Source organism: Pinus tabuliformis, chromosome Q (genome assembly GCF_031772625.1).
Source record: "Pinus tabuliformis cultivar Carrire ecotype Pingquan chromosome Q, CPIR1, whole genome shotgun sequence".
Lineage (NCBI taxonomy): Eukaryota > Viridiplantae > Streptophyta > Pinopsida > Pinales > Pinaceae > Pinus > Pinus tabuliformis.
In genome coordinates, this window is record NC_142296.1 from 1,196,171,859 (window position 1) to 1,196,189,508 (window position 17,650).

Genomic DNA, 17,650 nt, shown 5'->3' on the forward strand with positions numbered 1-17,650 from the left:
ATGCCAATCCATTTTACAGTGAATGCATGAAGCCTTGCTTTTCTGTGTAGTGTTAGCCTTCCTTTCTTTCCACTTCTGCTTTCTTTTGTCCTTATTCTTGCTTGCAGTGGGTTGGGATGATCTCCCAACTTCTGGACTTCCATTCTTTCCTCTAGCTTCTAAATGAGTAGCTTGTACAGATACCTCATCTATACTAGTGGGATTAAGCATGAGGATAGTATGCCTCATGTAGCTGTGTAGACCACCAATGTACTTCAACAGAGTCTCAGGTGAGTCTAATGAGATTCCTAGAATCAATGATCTCTTTCTAAATTCTTGAGTGTACCCTTGCACACTTTGCCCATTCAACTGTCGAAGAGTTTTCCAACTCATCATGGCTTGTTGTATGTATGCCAATGGATAGAACTACTTTTTGATTGCAGAAACAAATTCACTCCAGACAGAGATGGTCTTACCATGTATTTTCATGTCAGCTTGGTTTCTGCCTTCCCACCAAACCAAGGCAATGCCTCCAAGGTGTAGGCTTGCCAACTGAATCTTGCTCTTGTTTGAGTCGATATTCTGCACCCTACAATAAACATCAATTTGTCTAATTCAATTGTTTATCTTTTCTGCATTCAACTCTCCATCATATATAGGTAGATCAAACTTAACATCTAGTTTGATCAAAGATGCTTTCTTTTTAGGGCTATCAGGAGGTGTAAGAAAGCTTTCCTCTTTCCCTTTGCCTTTTGAGTGGTCATGGGAATGTGACTCATCTTCTCCTTTGTCTTGCTTAGAGCGTGATGAATCTTCATCCTTATGTTTTCTAAAGTCCCTATACATTTCTTCTACCATGGACTTTATGACTAGGAAACTATCTATGAATTGAGGGTCTGGCCCCATAGAACCTTCCTCTCACATTGTCTTTCAAGGATAGACTCTCCCAATTTCAGGATTAGTTTCGACCAACTCTCCTTCTCCTAGTTTGAGCTTTGATCTAGTTAGCATTCAACAGCTAAACCAACACAAGCTTGTCTAACCTTAATAGCCTAAAGCTCTAATACCACTTGATCTGAAAATCACTCATGAGTGTCCTTAGTTAATTGATTAATAAGTGAAGGTATTATAAACTCGTGTGCTGGTGTGTGTCTATGTTATTTTAGGCAATGGATAGATCAGATTGCAAAATACATGGACACTGGAAGAATGGAAAACAATAGGAGAAACAAAGTAAGCAAATACAAGAACACAACAATTTAATAAGGAGTTCATCCTATCCTCCAAGGCTACGTCTCGGGTCTAGCTTTCAGTGGTGGTCTTCTTTTATTGTGTCTTTAAAGCAAAGATTTACAATGAGGAGCTCAATTTGAGTCTCCTGGAACAGATAATGTTTGGTAGGGTGGTTCTTGGATCCTCCAAGCCACTAGAGTACATATAATCTTTTCCTTACTAGATCTTTGACCTCTCTGGTCTCCAATGGGAGCAGCCCAATGTGGTGCTCAATTCCCGACAAATCCTCTTAGGGATTGCTTGAACCTCTCAAGCTTTCTGTCTACTTGATGCTTCCTTAGGTCAGCTCGACTCTCTGTTTTCTGCTTTTTGCTTCACTATCTCTTCTTTGGTCTCGCTCTCCTTGTCTTCATTCTCTTCTTCTCTTTTCTTTGTTTGTTCTGTTCTCTATCTATTCATGGCTTAAATCTAATCTATCCTTGATTGTTCAATTCCTCTTCCGCCCCTTCGGATCGCCTGCTGCTGTTTGCTTGGAGTTCCCTGCCTCTGGATCATCGCCGTTGTCCATAGGGAAGTGGCCACTTGTCCTCTCACTAACTACGCCAACTCTTCCTCGATGGTCTGGTAATTTAGTTACACTATGGAATGATTCATCTGCCAAGTCAGCAGTCAAATCAGACTTCAAAATTTTACATGTCGTGGCTTAATTCCCCTGTCAACTCCTGTTTCTCCATTGGGCGCAATCTCCACCGTCAGATCTGGAGCCCGTAGATCCTACGATATTTGCTCATTTCGCACGGTTGACTTGCTCGACCTTTGGCGTGCGATGATAGGAGCTTTTCTCTCTCATTCCCCGGACATGCGCTCAGTTTCAGCCAAATTTGCTTACTACCCAAGGGTGCCCCCAATATACCGTCGGCTTTGGACTGAAGGTCCTGCCTTTCACCTTAGCGCTTTCCCCACGGTTTCCCAACTTCCCATGAAACCGAGCACTTGGGGCCTTTCCTTCTCGAGGGGTTTTGCCCAACGATGCGCGATTAGTGCTAAGCGCTAATAATGCATCAAAAATGGCCTCTATTTCCCGATACGGGCTTCCCAAGTGCCAATTTTGCCTCTTGCACATACTCCATGGGCCTTGGTCAGTGCGCTTTGACCGAGGTCCTCATTGTTCCTTGTTGGTTGCAATCTTCCATTGCCTAGAGGTCTTCTTGATCACTCTATGTTCATAAATTCGAAGTATGTCCTGTCTTAATACAATCATGGTACTTGATAATTCTTCATGGATCCCATTCGGATCAATAGGAGAAAGGAACATAAACAATCTATTTTCAAGCACTGATTGAGCTATAAGAAGGAATGAAGTTTCCAGATTTTGCATTTATCACACCATATCAATATTTTGAATGCAGGTTAAAGATCATCTTTAAGCTCAGAAGTAGAGTCTTGTATTAGATAGCCATGACAACAAAGATTTAATAAAATTATGGAGTTGGTCTTTGGTCTCTTATGCTTATCAATTTATCCCGAATAGTTGTTCATAGCCAAGCATGCACCAATCCAAACAAATTTTGGACCACTTTGGAGATACCCTTTTGGAAGTAGGAGGAGATGCAAGTTCACATCCTTGAAAATGAGCTCAGCTCATTATATCCAAATAGTTTTGAAAGAATTCAATATTTCTTCACAAGGTTCAAAGGCTTGTTACTCTAGTTGAAAAAATGCAGAATCAAAAAATCTAAGAAAGAAATCTAATTATTTATTATGATATTAGCAAAGCTGAGTCCAGAGTATGTTATATTTGTCACCACTTTTCACACTATTAGGGTCACAATAGGAGCAACATGGAAGATACCAACACTCAATGCTTTTATTGAGTCCCTTATACATGAGTAGGATAAGCTTATAAAATGGGCACATTGAAAAGTTCAAAATCTCAACCACTTGTCGTACATGAAAGGGGTAAGGAAAACTTGAGATCCAAAGGAAAAGGCAAAGCAAAAGAACCAGATCCAAGAAAGGGATGGAATCTCAAACCTCCAAATGAATCTACTAGCTCAAATGAAAAGAAGGGAAAGAAGGAGACACCAAAATGAAGCTATTACAATCATTATTCCCATCCAGAGTCATTATTCATGAAGAATATAATTGATCTCAATGATGGCACAAAATCTTCAACAAAACAATCGTGATGACTATATTCTAGAGAGTGCCAAGAAGAAGAAGGGAGAAAGAGCACCTAAAACAAGAAGGAATGCACATGCATTAATTGCTTTTCATTCTTTTCCTGATGCATGGATATAGATTTTACAACTTCGCATCACATGGAAGCCACAAAAGATGCTCTCTCATATTTAAAACCATATGTTGGTCCTACTATTCTAATGGGCGATGATTCTCTAGTAAAGGCAACTAGACAAGGGAGGGTATATTTTAAGATGGAAGTTTTGAGAATGTCATGCATATTAAAAATATTTCATTAAATATTCTCTCTATGTATCCAATGACACATAATGATACCAAGAGAATATTTGAAAGAAAAAACATGCTAGATAACTCAAAAATTGCAATTTGTAAGGCAAATCATTAATCTCATTTATACAATGCTTTTGAATTTATTCCTCAATCATATTCCACTTTACTATTGATGCATGCAAATGGTGAAAGTAGAATTTGGCATGAAAGGTTCAGAAAATTACACTTTAATTACATGCAACAAGTTAGAAAATACGAGATGTTGAAATGCTTACCTATCAGGGAAATTTCTAATGAAATTGTGAAGAATGTTATCTTCGAATGCATCCACAAGAAAAGTTTGGGAAGGGACATGCATGGAGGGCCTAATAGATCTTATATTTTGTTCACAATAATCTTATGGGTTCATTTCCGGATACTTCCATAAGTAAGGCCATATATGTACTCACATTCATAGATGATTGCATGAGATATGCATTGTTGTATTTTCTCAAACTCAAATCTAAAGTGTTCAAGCATTTGAGTATTTTCAATGTGCATGTAGAGAAGCAATAAGGAAATATGATGCATATACTCCATATAGATAATAAGGGGGAGTATGCTAATAGCAATTCAATTTTTTTTTGTGATGAAGTAGGAATACAATTACAACACATAGCTCCATACACTTCGAAGTAGAACAAGGTAGCTAAGAGGAAGAACATATCCTTGAAAGAGACGGTCAGTTGCATGTTCCATGCAATGTCCCTTCCTTCTAAATTGTGGGTTGAAGCAATCAACGATGCTCCGTGCATACAAAATATGTCTCCTCATAGCTATGTTATAGGGAAAACTCCTTTTTAAGCATAGAGTGCCATGCAATTAGAAGTCACACATTTCCACATTTTTAGATCTCACAGATGGGCCCACATTCCTATAAAAAAAGGAAATATTTAGAGCTTCAAAGAAAAGAATGCATCTTTTTTGGATATCTAGATGGTGTACAAGGATACATATTGCTAAATATTTCAATAGAAATCCCTTCATTAAGAGGAGTGTCTACTTTGAAGAAAGTCCCCTACATACATCTAGGGAACAACTTATAGGAATTTATATGATTACTCTTGAAGTAGATATAAAAGATGATGCAATATTTCATTCATATCATATTTCAGTTCTGAGTTCTAAAGTTGATTCAGAATATCATGAGCATGGACGCAAAGATTCAAATTCCTAAGAATTTTCGACACACAATTGGCTCCTCATGAGTGATCTCTTGGGTGACCCTACCATCATATCTTGATTTGAAGAACCACCTCATACACTCACAAATATAAAACCAATTATTCCCATGCATTGTTACATGGCTCTACCATTTGAGCCTCAAACTTATGCAGAAGCTACAAGGAGTCCATTCTAGGAATAAACTATGGACAAGAAGTACAACTCCCTCACTAAGAATGAAATCTCTAACTTGGTTCAACTTCCTTCATATGTTAAGATTTTCAAATGAAAGTGGCTCCACAGGAAAAAGAAAACAACAAATGGACTTGTGAGTAGATGCAAAGCATGGTTGGTGGCCAAAGGATTTCAACTCGTTTATGGCATCAATTATGATGAAACCTTTGCTCCAATGGCTAAAATAGGCTCTATTTGGTTAATTCTTGCAAATGTAGTAGTAAGAAGTTGGGATGTTCACCACATGGATGTGAAGAATGCATCTCTTCGTGGTGACGTTAAATAGAAAATTTATATGAAGCAACCAAGTGGGTGCATAAATATTTCATGTTTAATTTGCTAACTCAAGAGGCCTCTCTCTAGACTCAAGTAGAGATGTAGAGGATGTTATGTTAAAATGGATTACTATTTACTCTATTAACATTTTGTTCCAAATGTTTATATGCTAAGAACATCTAACTCTCTATTGATTATAGTTCTCTATGTAGATGATACACTAATCACAAGTAGTTCAACCTTAGCCATTGCTACTATTAAAATTTCTTTGCATGGAAAGTTTTCCATGACGGATATGGGTCTTTTACACTCCTTCCCTTCAGTAGAAATCAACTAGAATGATTTAGGGATCAAAATTTCTCAGTCCAAGTATGTTAGAGATCTCTTAGTTCACTTTCACATGATCGACTACATGCCAACAACTACACCTTTCTTAATAGGGGCACAACTTTAGGATGGAAAGGATACATCATTGGTTGGTTTTACTATGGATAGAGAACTTGTGGGGAGTCTCCTCTATCTCACTCACTCTCATATGATCTCTCATATGAAGTAGGTGTAATTTCTAGATACACACAAGAGCTACATGAGCTGCATTGGAAAGATCTAAAACACATACTCAAATGTGTCTAGGGAACCATTAGCTATGGGATTCATTATGCAATAGCATGTAATTTGGATCTCATTGACCACACTGATTTAGAATGAGCTAGAAATAACATTGATCACATGTCAACTTCAGGATATGTTCTTAGTCTGGGATTTGGCTCCATTTGTTGGTCCAACAAAAAGCAATCCATGATTTCTTTATCATCGGTAGATGCTGAATACAAAGGTGTAGTCAACATTGCCATTTGGTCCATTTGGTTATATAACTGTGTCACTAAGCTTGATATCATATTTCATCACCCAACTTTCATCTAGTGTGACAATGGAAACACTCTAAAGTTTTGTAAATATCCAATGCAAAAATAACAAACAAAATACATCAAGATCTATATGCACTATATTCATTGATTGGTACATGATGGTGTCATCAACTTGTTATACTACCCCACTTCTAAATAGACCGTGGATATCTTGATGAAGACTTTCATTAGAAGTCTCACTTTTTGCGAGAGTGCGTTAAGGGTGAAGGACACAAATTCTTAGGAGTCGTATTTTTTTTTTTTAGTATTGTATTTTGAGGGATTTTTTCTCATGTGGTTTTCCCTATTTTCTCTTCTTGTAATTATTCTATGCTAATTAAATTCATTTTAAAATAGGTATTATACAAGGCTTTGACTCATTCAATGTGTTTTCCCTATTAGTGCTTCATGGAAGGTATTAAAGACGCACTTAATTATACTTCAATTAGATTAATAAGTAAAATCATGGATAGAAACCTCATTATTATCACGAGAGGGAACTTTACAAATGCATGCATAAGTTTTAATAATCTCCACTTGCATGAAACAGTTGAGAGAGCCGTTAAAGATTGATCGACCAACAAAGTGATTGGAAGGAGGTGTATTGGTCATTTTCCTTAGTGGAACATTGTGTGGAGTCTTCAAAACTTTTGAGGTATGAGGTTGCGTTGGTTGAATGCGGCTAATCGATTTTGTTGGAAAGGACTGATTAAGCGAGAGAATTAAATTTCAACGTGGACCTATGAAAACTATTATCCATATATTCAATCTCTTATACAGAGGTTTTGAAGTTATGTATTCAAACTGAAGTTCTGTTTGATGGCTCTCCGCCAGGTGAATACGTGCACGCCCAACTGAAATTGATGGTAACACTGATCATTTTCCTGCTGCAGAAAAGTGGAACAATTGGGGTGAGAATAGTTGAAGGAATGGAATGTGAAGACCCTGTTATTAATGCGTGAAAGCATGGTTCAACAGTTTAAACTTTCATGCATTGAAAATGAAAGTGGTGTGCTTAATTTGTAGATGGACAAAATATACCTTTCGTGTTACACCACGGAAATTTAGAATTATGTGCTCATTGGATTGCTTAGCCAATGGGTGTTCATTTCATATTAGGAATAACTTATTCATGCAACATTTGGTTGAAGTTTTGAGTTGGAAAAGAGTGCAAAGGAAAATGTTTTGGTTCAAATCTTGTGGAAATTTTTCAAAAAAAGCATACTCTTTTGTTAACTAAAACTAACTTACATCATAAATATTAAATAATGTTGTTTGTTCTTGGAAGTATGTTTGAGTTGAGCAAGGCTAAACGCTCCTAAAGGGTTTTTCCATTTTTAGATTTTATTTATGTTTTTAATTTTAGATTTCATTTATATTTTTAATTGAAATTCAAAACTTCGCGTTGATATTATATAAAAAGAATGTGAAATATATATAAATATTAATTACTGAAACTGGATTTTATTTATTTATTCATTTTGAATAAAAGTAAAGAATTTAATTGTTATGTTTTTATTTTTATTTTTATTTTTTTTTGTAACTCAACGTTTATATGGATTTGAATCAGTGATTTATTCTAAAAGACTTAACAATGTACCCATTCACTATTAATCTAATTTTTTTTTCTTCTAAATATAAAATAAATACCCAAATAATATATTTTTGTTGAAAGAATTAATCTCATTGTATGTTAGGTGTTATAGTACATTTAGATTTTATTGAGTTTTGAATTTTAGTTGAGACTTTCTCTAATGATAAAAAAAAAGTTATTCGCTCTATTCTCAATCTTGAATCCATTCTTTGTGTATTTCAGCCTCTACAAACATTGGCATGGTATCAGAGTACAAAGTTACATAAAAGAATAACATTTCATTATTATTATTATTTTTTCTCATAGAAAAACAGCAAAGCTCTGCCAAGAAGCCAGGGCGAGAGTTACAGATTGTTGACAGATCCATCAGTCAAAGTCATTCACACTAACGTGGTCCATGTTCTTCGACAGAGCGTTAGCTATGATATCAGTGCCACACTCTGAAGGAAGTGAAGCTGCGACAAAGAGAGGGAAACCTATTCTTCGACACAAAAATTCTCATGCAACACGAAAAGAACGAAGGAATTTGCCATAAAAATTGGAGTGGTTTTTGAAGGTACAAAAAGTCTTCAAGTTTTTTTTTTTTTTTTTGCCAAGAAACGAAAAAAGTCTAAGGATTTGAAAAAAAAACATCGTTTCAAGGTGCTTTTTAATAAACGACAAAGCTAAAAGAAAGTTCCTTTTAAAAGGTTTTATTTAAAAAATAGAAGTTACTTTTTAAAAAGCAAAAAAAAAGTTTGTTGTTTTCTTCATGTTTTGAAATATCTCAAAAGATATTTAGAAAAAACAAATCTAAAAGGGTTTTATAAGATATTTGAAAATGATTTTGTAAAAAAGAGAGGAGTACATCCACATTAAAAAGAAAGTTTTTCCAAGCTCTTTGCTCCATACATTAATTTTATTTGGTAAAAATTATAAGTTTAGGTCATTAGGAATGAATATTTTTTTTTAGCTCAAGATTGCTGGGATACACTTAAGAATGCCTATGTAGAGCCGACCGAAGAAGCATCAGCAACTATGACCAATAATAAGATGAATGTAGCTATTGAATTGATAAAACAAGAACACAGAGCTAAATGTTGGATATAAAATTCAGTCAATAACTCTATATTCGACAAGATAACCTGCACATAAACAACAAAAGAAGCTTGATATATTCTAAAAGTTGCTTAGAAGGGTAATGATAAAGTGAAGACCATTAAATTGTAAACATTATGGGCTTAGTTCAAAACCTTGAAGATGATTGAAAGAGAGAATATTGATCAGTTCATGACTAGAGTAATGGGCATTGTCAATCAAATCAAACTTATTGGTAAAATGATTTCAGATCTGAAGATCATTGAAAAAGTTGTTTAGATCCTACCAAATAAATATGATATGGTTGTAACAACCATTTTAGAATCCAAAGATTATTACAAATCTGTTAGTAGAACAATTGACTGGATCACTTCTGTCACATGAGACATGACTTAACTTGAGAGAAGATGGAATAAGCTTTCAAAGCAAAACTCTCTCTTGATAGAGGCAAAGAGTATAGAGGCAACAACAAGTAAGGTAGAGGAAAATGCAAATCTACAAAACATTATCATGTAGTAGAGTAGTCAAGATTTGCACAGAACCAAACACAAGGAAGCAGAACATGGATCAAATCTAATGTCCAATGTTATCACTGCAAAAAAATTGGGCATTATAAACATGAATGTAGAAAGAAACAAATAGATCAACAAAGAGGTAGTGTCCATATCTCCAACAATGAAGGAGAATCCTATGAATTGATGTTCCTTTCCTAACATCTTTATGAAGACAATCACAACGCAGACCTTCAGTTGTTTGATAGTGATTGCAACAACCATCCAAAAGGTAACAAAATTCTACTTTCTTGCAATGATGATTCCATAACATCTGAAATTACTCTTGGAGATTGTTCCCATATAAAAGTTGAAGGGAAAGGTATTCTTCCTACTCTCACTAAATAAAATTAGCAGAGACATATACCTGATGTTTATTATGTTCCACATTTGAAGCACAATCTCATTAGTGTAGGTCAATTAATGGAACATGGTTATGATGTAATATTCCAAGGGACCACATGTTATATCTATAACAAACCTCCGAATAGAATATTGATAACAAAGGTTGAAAAAACCAAGAATAGGATGCTGCCCTTGACCCTTAAAAGTCGAAATCTCTAACAATATTTTGCACACAATGTGTCAAGTATAGACAAGTCACCATTATCGCATTCTTAGTATGGGAATATTCCCTTCAAGAGTCTAAGTCTTCTTCAAAAACATTCTATGGTCACTAGTCTCCCTGTTATGAAAGGAAAAAATTGTAAATTACTATGAAATTTGTATTCTCTCAAAATATAAAAATGATAGTTTTCACACATCTTCCATTAGAGAAACTTAAGATCCCTTAGAACTAGTCCACAAAGACATATGTGGCCCAATACAAACACAATCCATTAGTGGCAGCCTTTATTTTCTAACTTTTATTGATGACTATAGTAGGAAAATATGGATTTATTTTCTCAAAAATAAGTCTGTGACCTGAACTAAATAAGAACACAACAAATTATAGATATAATAATAATCACAGAGATGCAGCATAAAAACACTTCATTTTATTAATAGAAAAATACAGAACTATGCTTACAAACAGAATAGAAATAAGATAGCTCAGGCGATGGTAGCTTATCTCTGAGAAGAGATGTGGTGGCTACATGCCTCTAAACTGTGTTACAATGAGGCTCGAGGGCCTATTTATTATTGGAAAACATGAGAAAACCCTAAATAACCAAAATCCTAACCCCAGTTGATGTAACACCAAGAGTTTGTGGGCCCTGTTGGGGTTAGTTGGGCAACCAACTTCCCGGGGTCGTAACTTGGTCATATTATCTCCATTTGGCGCGTATGATACCTTGTTGAAAGGTCTCTCTGAGTACTATAGGTTTCACTATAGGCCCATTCCTATGGCTATGGGCCTACCACAGACCCCAAAAAGATGTCGTTTAGGGGATCAAAACTGCTCTAGAAGTTCAAGACCCAGAAAACTGCTAAAAATAGTAAATGCTGAAATGAACAAGGAAACAATTGAAACTGACTTAGGGATCGAGGTGGAATAGGTGGGTGGCCACCAATATCCACCTGGATCATTCCTCCTCCCTTAGGAAGCAATGATTCCCATGTGTGCAAAGCCTCCACGAGGTGAGGAAATTTCTGTTGAACCTGATCCCTGGTGAACCACTCTCCCTGGTGAAGGCGTTGCCTTTCTTTGACAACTTGATATAGTTGTATCCTCTATTGGCAAGTGTTCTTGATATGTGTCTCCATGATCTGATCATTTGTGGCCTATTCCATGCAGCCCAGGTTGATCTCTTTTGTTGTGAGTTGTTCTCCAATGTCATATGTGTCCAGCAATGGTGGAATGTATGACCGAACGCGATCTACATTGAACACTAGGTGTAGACCAATGAATGATGCGATAATGAGATCGAAGGCATTGTCACCAAAGACCTTGGTGATGGTGTATGGCCCATATCGAAGTAGGTGAATCTTGCGGTGGGGTCCAATAAGGCTCTCCTTCTGCAAATGTAGCCAAACTTTGTCACCCATCTAGAACTTGTGCGACACTTGATGTTGATCATGGCGTTACTTGTAATTAGCATTGGCTCTATCTAATATATCATGGACCTACTGGTGGATGTGTTAGATGTGCTCAATGAAGCTATTAGCCCTTTCAGCTTTGGACCGAAAATGAGCCGAATCTACTTGAGTGGCTGTGTATGGTATGGCCACATTAATGGGGCATAATGGATGAAATCCTAACCCTACCTGAAAGGGGTTGTGGCCTATTGAGCTGTGGAAAGTTCTGTTGTAGTTGTGTTGGACATAGGGGAGACTTTCATCCCACATGTGTGAATGCTTTGAGTTTTTCATGCACAAACTGTGTACAATCATCCTGTTGACAACCTCTATTTGACCATTAGTTTGGGGATGGAAAGACGTGGACTTAGTAAGTTTTGTATCCAGCATCAACCAAAGATTTGGCCAAAATTCACTCAGGAATATGTTGTCCTAATCTAAGACAAGGGACTATGTGATTTCAAAGTGTACCCATACTCACCCAAAGAAGAGCTGAGGAGTGGCCTCTGTTGTGATTCTATTCTTGCAGGCCGCCATGATGGCCATCTTAGAGAATTGGTTGATGACCACAAAAATGCAATCGTTTTCATGCTTAGTAGAAGAAAGGTGTGACATGTAATCCATGGAGACAGATTCCCAAGGCTGACTAGGAGTAGGTAGAAGAGTATACAAGCCTTGCTTCTTGATGGTTGGTTTGGAAATGGTGTAGGCGGTGTAAGATCTAATGTACTTCCCAACATCGTGGCGAAGTTTCAGCCAATAAAATACTTCTGCAATACCGCCATTTTTTTTTCTACTTTGAAATGTCCAGTGACCTGATTGTAGTGTGCCTCCCAAATCATCTTAGCACACTCACTTGAAGGAACAAAAATGTGTCTCATTGGCATAACACTGCATCATGAAGGTGAAAATTTGGAACTTGCTTCCCTTCCAGGAGTGTATTTGCTGCTGAATTCTGGATCACTTGTAAATGTGTGGCCACCATGATGTCTCGTGCCCACAGGAGTCGAGCATAGTGATCAGCGCCATGACCAGTGGTCAGCTAAGGTAATTAGCAACATTATTTGTGCTACCCTTCTTATACTTAATGTTCAAATGGAACTGTTGCAAGTAGGTGGACCATTTCTGATGACGATCATTCTATAACTTCCCTTATGTTTGTATGCATTGTAGAGGTCAGTGGTCTGTGTGGATGATCGTTTCCTTCTCCACAATGTAATGCTTCCATTGACAACAGGCTTACACAATCTAATACATTTCTTTGTCTTAAGTGGGGTACTTTTGGACCGCGTCTAAAAGTGTCTCACTGTGGTAAACCATTGGATTCCTATGTCGAGTAAGAACTGCACCAATAGCATAGTCGGAGGCATCTGTCTCAATCTCAAATGGTTGTTGTAGGTCTGCTAATGTGAGCATTGGTGTAGAACAGAGGTGATTCTTCAACTCGGAGAATGCTTGTTGTTTGGTTTCCAACCAAAAAAACTTTTCTTTTGCTCTGCCCTTGGTGACTTGACTTAAAGGGAAAGTGATATGAGAGAACCCCAACACAAACCTATGGCAGAAATTAGAAATACCCAAAAAGCTGCGGAGCTCTGTTAGAGTGGTTGGGGTTGGCCAATCTGGAATGACTTGTATCTTGCATGGGTCCACATGTACACCGTTCTCATCAATGATGTACCCCAGATATTGAACTTGGGTCAGGCCAAAGTTTCATTTCTCCAAGTTAGCACATAGCTTGTGTTGGCGCAGGGTTTGAAGGACCTGTCAAATATGGTGGAGGTGCTCATCCCAACTCTAGATGAAGGTCAAGATGTCATCTAAATACACCACCACGAATGCATTGGTGAAGGGTTGGAAGATGTTTTCCATCAAACTCATTAAGGCTGCAGGGGCGTTCTTCAATCTGAACTGCATGACCAACCATTCGAAAATGCAATCATTGTATTTGAAGGCAGTCTTCCGCACATCGAAGGGTTCAGTAGGCACCTGATGATAACATGACTTCAAGTCAATCTTGTTGAAATATTTGGCCCCTTTGAGATGGTCCAGAAGGTCATCAATCCATGAGATTGGGTACCTATTCCAGACAGTGATCTTTCTCAACGCTGGATAGCCAATACAGAAACTCCAGGTCCCATCTTTCTTCTATACCAATACAATCAGGATCCCACAAGGTGAAGAGCTTGGCCTGTTGTGCCCTTTTTATAATAGTTCATGAATCTGGCTCTTGATCTCATCGTTCTCTAGAACAGATCATCGATAGATTGGTCCATTGGGCAGCGACGCACCTGGGGTCAGATCAATGGAGTGCTTGACCTAACACTGCAAAGGTACCCCTATGGATGAGGCGAAAATATCCCTGTACTTCTCCACTACCTTGTCCATCTGCTGCTGCTGTGTAGAGGAGCCCTGCCTCAAAGCCATGGCCACAACCTTCATCTTTTCTTTGGGGTGAATTAGCAGGAAAACAAATTTCTTGGTCTGGGAAATGATCTTACTGCATTGCTTTGCAGTGATCAAAGAGATGGTGGTAGGCAAGGCTACCTCTGGTATCCTGTAAAACTTATTAGCCAAAGTAATAATCACAAAGCGAGGTCTAGACTCATATACAACATGTCACTTCCACAAGTATGGTTTTCCTAACAATACATCACAAACTTCAAGAGGAGCAACGTCACACAGTACCTCATCCATGATAGGCTTGATGCTATAGGGAAGGTGACACTTCTGGCTGACACAAAGATCTCGTCCTTGGTGAAGCCACTCGATGATGTACAACTATGGATGTGTTGTATTCTTTAGGCTCAACTGCTTCATGACCTTTGCTAAAATGAGGTTCTTTTCACTCCCACTGTCCAAAATGAACTGTAGTAGAGAACCCTTCACCCACATCTATGAGTGGAAGAGGTGTTTCCCCTCCTCTGGATCCTCAGGCTCAATCTTCTGGATCTTGGGGGTGGCGACGGTGAAACTAGGTTCCACATAAATGATGTGCTTCCCTTTATCAGTTCCCTTATCGGGTTCTGATTCAGAGTCGCAACCTGCATTTGATTTGGAAGCCTTCAGATCAACCACTAGTGACTACTTGGCCCGAGACTCACTTGTATTGTGAGTGGAACTCTTATGGGACTCACACCATTTTCCTGTGTCCTTCTTCGTCTTCGGGGTGTTGTTCTTTTCTTGCGGCTTTGACGGGCTGTCCTGGGTAGCACTGCCTTGGCTTCATCCTTTGTTCTATGGTTTGGGGGTGCCTTTTCCTTTCTTTGGATACATAGATCCAGAGTCCCACTTCTTCTGTTTAAACTTCTTCTCAATCTTGACAGCGTACTGATATGCCATGTTGAGCGAGGAAATTTCTAGGAACTCAATCTCATCCTGGATGTACTTGTGTAGATACGCACGGTACTTAAGCACCGAATTCCACTCAGTATCCTTTATACCCAACTTTGTGCGAAGGGTATGGAAAGTATTTGTGAGCTTTGACACATCTTGGTCCCTTTCCTTCAGTAGTGTGGTCCATTTTATGTATTTGTCTTCATAACTCCCGACAAGGTAATATTGTTCCTTGATGGCATCTTGGAAAGAATTCCAAGTGGGTGTGGCTGAAAATAGTGAGGGTTCACTCTCGTCCTTTTGTTCACAGTAGGTTTCCCACCAATCCTTGATGTGTGGGGTGGCTTTAAGAAGTGAAAAAGTAATCTTTTCCTGATTGGAAAAGTCATGAACTAAAAAATATCTTTCCAATAGATTTAACCATATATCTATGACGTTTGCATCTATGACGTTTGCATCTATGAGGCCTTTGAATATGGGAATATCAAAGTTAACTAGTACCTTAAAAGGAGTGGCACCTCCAGAGTGGTTGCTAGATGAAGATGCATTTCCTGTGGGTAGCTGTCGAAGGATCTGGGAAAAGTTATCCATCGTCATGTCCCTCTATCACTCAAGGGCTTCCTCAAGAAACATTTTGAAAGGATCTCATGCCCCTTCATATTTCTTTTCTTCTGCCATGGGAGATCATTAGGTTTTGTGAGGCTCATCTTACAATGGTTCAACTAGATCAAGCCCTAACTCCTTATACCTTGACCTCGTTGGGGACATGCAAAGAAAAATAGAGAAAGAGAAGACCACTCTGATACCACTGATCTGAACTTAAACATGAACACAACAACTTACATATATAATCATAAACATAGAGATGCAGTAGAAAAACACTTCATTTGATTAATAGAAAAATATTGAACTGTGGTTACAAACAGAATGGAAATAAGATAGCTCAAGCGATGATAGCTTATCTCAGAGAAGAGATGTGGCAGCTACATGCCTTTGAACTGTGTTAAAATGAGGCTTGAGGGCTTATTTATTATTGGAAAACATGAGAAAACCTAAACAACCACAACACTAACCCCAAGAGATGTAACACAAAGAGTTTGTGGGCCCTATTGGGGTTAGTTGGGCAGCCAAATTCCCGGGGTCATAACTTGTTCATATTATATCCATTTGGCATGTGCGATACCTTGTTGCAAAAGGTCTATCTAAGTATTATAGGTTTTGTCGAAAAAAATACCATTTAGGGGGTCAAAACAACTCCAAAAGTTCAGGACACGAAAAACTGTTAAAAATAGTAAATGTTGAAATGAATAAGGAAACAAATGAAATTGATTGGGGGGTCTAGGTGGAATAGGTGGGTGGCCACCAATATCCACTTGGATCAGTGTGATACTTTCTCAATATTCGAAGGGTTAAAAGCAGAAGCAAAAAAGAAAAGTGGAAAGCCTTTGAAAATACTCAGGTCATAGAGAGGAGGAGAATATAGTTCCAACGATTTCAAATCATTTTTTCAACAACAAGGCATCATCATGCAGAACACAACCAGATACACTCCACAACATAATGGAGTAGCAGAAAGGAAAAACGAGTCAACAATGAATATGGAAAGATGTGTGCTTCATGAAAAGAAGTTGTCTAATGACTATTGGGTTGAAGTTGTTGCTATTGTAGTATATGTTCTCAACAAATCTCCAACAACTCATCTAGGAGGATCCGTTGATCCAATTGCACAAGTGTTCAAAGTGTCATCATTAGTATTCATGGGTGTCATTCAGTGTCGTCGTCACTTCAGTTCAGCTTCGACAAATCAATAGTGTTGGTTATCATCAGGTTGTTCAAGTAATGTTCATAGTTATGGTTTCATGGCATTCAGTTGATTGTGTAAAAGGATTCAAAGTTAAAGTACTTGGTCGACGGCATAGTCTTGTCATTATCACCACCAGTGTCAGTTACAAAGATGTGATGGTTGTCATTGTGCAATATTGACGAATGTCGCACGGAGACCATAAGGATGTACACAGGTCGATCATCTGGTAAAGGCTTCAGTTTCACCGATGTCGCTTTGTAGAGCCAACATGGGTCTTGAAAAGTTAAAAGAAACATAAAACCTAAGCTTAGACATACACCCTAACTCCTAAGATATATTTTCATCATTGTTTACCCTAAGAATCCCATGCCCTTAAACCTATGCCTAAATCCTAATGCATTTTTCCTAAGTCTAAACCATACATTCATGTTCAAATCCTATGCAACTACATTGCAAAACCCATGTATTAAACCATGTATCAAAACCTAAAAGGCCTAGCACCTAAACCTATCAACCTATACATTGCAAAACTATGTATTAAATACATAAAACTATTACAAATAGCTCTCGGCCTTTGCATATATGTTAAAAACATTGCAAAACCTTATGACAGGTCCCTAATCGCAGCTCCTTAACTGCATCAGAACCACAATCATATGAGTGGTCAAGTAGTTAGGGATGTCACGGTGGTCAAAGGTTAGCAAAGCTGTGGGCCTTGACCGCGCAGGAACTGCGAGGAGTAACCACAACATAAGAATAGGTATCGGAAACCGTTGGGGGCGTAGTCAGAGTTAGTTCGGAGGTTAGCTGTAATGGTTGGAGAATGCAAACACATGAATCATCCGTCCGCACTATCAACTGGAACTGCCGGCGTATTAACCGCGGGGAAGTTCGACTGTTCACATGAAGTGTAACGCTACTTTGCCTGGTTAGTTTCTAGCTAGCGGTTTCAAGCATTTCTAAAGTC